This window comes from Cherax quadricarinatus, chromosome 36 (assembly GCF_038502225.1).
Source record: "Cherax quadricarinatus isolate ZL_2023a chromosome 36, ASM3850222v1, whole genome shotgun sequence".
Lineage (NCBI taxonomy): Eukaryota > Metazoa > Arthropoda > Malacostraca > Decapoda > Parastacidae > Cherax > Cherax quadricarinatus.
The window spans coordinates 13619538-13624537 of record NC_091327.1 but is presented as its reverse complement, the minus strand read 5'-3'; the positions used below and the strand labels follow the sequence as shown (position 1 = coordinate 13624537).

The 5000-nt window shown below is 33.3% G+C and overlaps 1 protein-coding gene across 1 annotated transcript in view; it reads left to right on the top strand.

Moving 5' to 3' along the window:
- Nucleotides 1-5000, top strand: part of LOC128691409 (homeobox protein Hox-B4-like) — a 63292-nt gene that overhangs the window by 55940 nt on the left and 2352 nt on the right. The gene's annotated exons all lie outside the window — the stretch shown is intronic.

Sequence of the window (5000 nt, the reverse complement as noted above, 5' to 3'; positions counted from 1 at the left end):
ATATTTATAAAAACTGGCAATTCGGATTGGTAATCGCGGTTAATCTTTCTCAGCACTGATTGTGTTATTTTTGCCTCCGAAACATTTGGAAAGAATTGAAATGTTTACCTAGCCCTGAAATCCATATAGGAAATGACTTTCACAATGTGTGAAAATAACAGAAAATTGTACTTACACTGGTTAATGACACAAACGATCCAGCATGAGAATGTAAGACCAGTCAAAAGTTCAATATATATATATATATATATATATATATATATATATATATATATATATATACACTGATCTTTGGCTGAAGGAGACTCGAACCTACGAACCTTAGAACAAGGTACGCAGTGCTATACCAATCTACCCACACTGGACAATACCTTGGCGTGTAGCTTGAGCTACACGTTGATCCAAGGCAGCCAGCTTTCAGGGAGAAGGCTTACAGCTTTTCATCTCATCCCCTGCATGCATCAGCCTTACTAGAGATTTTAACAATGCAAGGGATTCGCAAGAGCAGACGAAATATACACAAACACTGATCTCTGGCTGAAGGAGACTCGAACCTACGAACATTGGAACAAGGTACGCAGTGCTTTACCAATCTACCCACACTGGACCAATACCTTGGAGTCCAGCTTGCGCTAGACTTTGATCCAAGGCAGCCAGCTTTCAGGGCTTACAGCTTTTCATCTCATCCCCTGCATGCATCAGCCTTACTAGAGATATTAACAATGCAAGGAATTCGCAAGAGCAGGCGAAATATACACAAACACTGATCTCTGGCTGAAGGAGACTCAAACCTACGAACCTTAGAACAAGGTACGCAGTGCTATACCACTCTACCCACACTGGACAATACCTTGGCGTGTAGCTTGCGCTACAGCTTACAGTTTCTCCCTGAAAGCTTGCATATATATATATATATATATATATATATATATATATATATATATATATATATATATATATATATATATATATATATATATATATATATATATATATATATACATATATATATATATATATATATATATATATATATATATATATATATATATATATATATATATATATATATATATATATATGCGGGAATAAAAGTACCCTAGGGTACTTTTATTCCCGCATATATATATATATATATATATATATATATATATATATATATATATATATATATATATATATATATATATATATATATATATATATATATATATATATATATATATATATATATATATGCGGGAATAAAAGTACCCTAGAAACCAATTTCTAGGGTACAAATATATACAAACATCTTCAGGTGAGGTTGGAACGATAAACCTCTTTATCCATGCCGTGATACCCTTTTGTTTCCATTTTCCCCAAGAGATGTTAACCTTTGGGAACCACTGCCAAGACAGACGTCGGGATTCAAATCATTTTTATTTTGAAAGTACAAGTTAGTTGAAAGAGGATGCATGTTCCCAGGCCATGTTGCTGTTGACAACTTTCTCAGTACTAGAATCCTTTCCGTACTGTTGCTGCTACTAATTTATATGACGTGTTAAATTTTATAGTATTTGCCGGGATAACTTCATATATTCATGATATTTCTTCATTATGTGGTATCGTATGTGCATCGCGAAATTTGTTATCAGGTTATTATGCATTATATAATTTTATTTCGAAAGCTGAAAGTTGGTCATTGCACCAAGCTCGAGAGTGGTGCATGGAGAAACCTGAATTGATATTCTTTAAACAAAACATAAAAAAAAATATGAGATAAGAGAAAAAACTGGGAACCATAATAATACCTTAGAATGAAAGTTAGCCTCCACACCTCCCCACACACACAAAAATGCTATTTGAACGAAATAATTCGGTAATTAGTTATACTAACAATATCAGTAACTATTTTCAGTTTCCGCAGGAAACTAATCAAGGATAATAAAAAAAAAGTTCCTCGCAAAGATTGCAAATTTTCTAATGTATGGCAAACATGTGGGAACCTTAACACTAGAATAACAAAAGACAAGTAATCCATAAAGTATACCACAAGAAAGCTATCACATTTCTCACCACATTAAAACCTTCAAACGTAACAAAGAATGGAATCATTCAGCCTTGTTCCAACAGCCACACCGTAATTACAAAATAAAGTAAAATGATTTCGCTATAATGACGAGTCTCGAATATAAACATTTCAGTGGAACAATGGAAACCAGAGGCTATTACGAAACTAACAGTGAAGTCATTTGCTTGGAGCTCACCTCCAGAACACGCATCTTCCGCCGGGACTAATATATATAATTCTTTAGTTTCGCTTATCAGAGAAGGTTTTCATCTAAGAAAAATATAAATTTATTTATTTAGTTGCGTATAAAACTGTAATACATTCGTGTTGGTTTGAGAGAAAAACCTACATAGAGCCAAAAAAGGGATAAATAGTTGTCATTATATTTTGGTTTTAAACCAAGTTGGTTAAAATATAAAAAAAAAAACATTCTTCCTTATTTTTTGTTTCCCTGAGGGGGTTTTCCTCATTATATATATATATATATATATATATATATATATATATATATATATATATATATATATATATATATATATATATATATATATATATATATATATATATATATATATATATATATATATATATATATATATATATATATATATATATATAAGTATATATATATATATATATATATATATATATATATATATATATATATATATACATATATATATATATATATATATATATATATATATATATATATATATATATATATATATATATATATATATATATATAATTATTATTATGATTATTATAATTTTTTATTATCACACTGGCCGATTCCCACCAAGGCAGGGTGGCCCGAAAAAGAAAAACTTTTACCATCATTCACTCTATCACTGTCTTGCCAGAAGGGTGCTTTACACTACAGTTTTTAAACTGCAACATTAACACCCCTCCTTCAGAGTGCAGGCACTGTACTTCCCATCTCCAGGACTCAAGTCCGGCCTGCCGGTTTCCCTGAATCCCTTCATAAATGTTACTTTGCTCACACTCCAACAGCAAGTCAAGTATTAAAAACCATTTGTCTCCATTCACCCCTATCAAACACGCTCACGCATGCCTGCTGAAAGTCCAAGCCCCTCGAACACAAAACCTCCTTTACCCCATCCCTCCAACCTTTCCTAGGCCGACCCCTACCCCACCTTCCTTCCACTACAGACTGATACACTCTTGAAGTCATTCAGTTTCGCTCCATTCTCTCTACATGTCCGAACCACCTCAACAACCCTTCCTCAGCCCTCTGGACAACAGTTTTGGTAATCCCGCACCTCCTCCCAGCTTCCAAACTACGAATTCTCTGCATTATATTCACATCACACATTGCCCTCAGACATGACATCTCCACTGCCTCCAGCCTTCTCCTTGCTGCAACATTCATCACCCATGCTTCACACCTATATAAGAGCGTTGGTAAAACTATACTCTCATACATTCCCCTCTTTGCCTCTAAGGACAAAGTTCTTTGTCTCCACAGACTCCTAAGTGCACCGTTCACCCTTTTCCCCTCATCAATTCTATGATTCACCTCATCTTTCATAGACCCATCCGCTGACACGTCCACTCCCAAATAGCTGAATACATTCACCTCCTCCATACTCTCTCCCTCCAATCTGATATTCAATCTTTCATCACATAATCTTTTTTTATTCTCATAACCTTACTCTTTCCTGTATTCACTTTTAATTTTCTTCTTTTGCATACCCTACCAAATTCATCCACCAACCTCTGCAACTTCTCTTCAGAATCTCCCAAGAGCACAGTGTCATCAGCAAAGAGCAACTGTGACAGCTCCCACTTTATGTGTGATTCTTTATCTTTTAACTCCTCGCCTCTTGCCAAGACCCTCGCATTTACTTCTCTTACAACCCCATCTATAAATATATTAAACAACCACGGTGACATCACACATCCTTGTCTAAGGCCTACTTTTACTGGGAAATAATCTCCCTCTTTCCTACATACTCTAACTTGAGCCTCACTATCCTTGTAAAAACTCTTCACTGCTTTCAGTAACCTACCTCCTACACCATACACCTGCAACATCTGCCACATTGCACCCCCCCCTATCCACCCTGTCATACGCCTTTTCCAAATCCATAAATGCCACAAAAACCTCTTTAGCCTTATCTAAATACTGTTCAATTATATGTTTCACTGTAAACACCTGGTCCACACCCCCCCCCCTTCCTTTCCTAAAGCCTGCTTGTTCATCTGCTATCCTATTCTCTCTCTTACTCTTAATTCTTTCAATAATAACTCTACCATACACTTTACCAGGTATACTCAACATACTTATCCCCTATAATTTTTGCACTCTCTTTTGTCCCATTTGCCTTTATACAAAGGAACTATGCATGCTCTCTGCCAATCCCTAGGTACCTTACCCTCTTCCATACATTTATTAAATAATTGCACCAACCACTCCAAAACTATATCCCCACCTGCTCTTAACATTTCTATCTTTATCCCATCAATCCCGGCAGCTTTACCCCCTTTCATTTTACCTACTGCCTCACGAACTTCCCCCACACTCACACACAATATATATATATATATATATATATATATATATATATATATATATATATATATATATATATATATGTATATATATGTATATATATATATATATATATATATATATATATATATATATATATATATATATATGTATATATATATATATATATATATATATATATATATATGTATATATATATATATATATATATATATATATATATATATATATATATATATATATATATATATATATATATATTGTGTGTGTGTGTGTGTGTGGAATCAAATTATATAACGAAATGAATGAATCTTAAGTGTCAAAGATTGTTTTTACAGAATTCAACCGAAATTTTGATGAGTGAAACTTAAGGAATAAATGGATGGATTAATAGTCACTGACGACCCA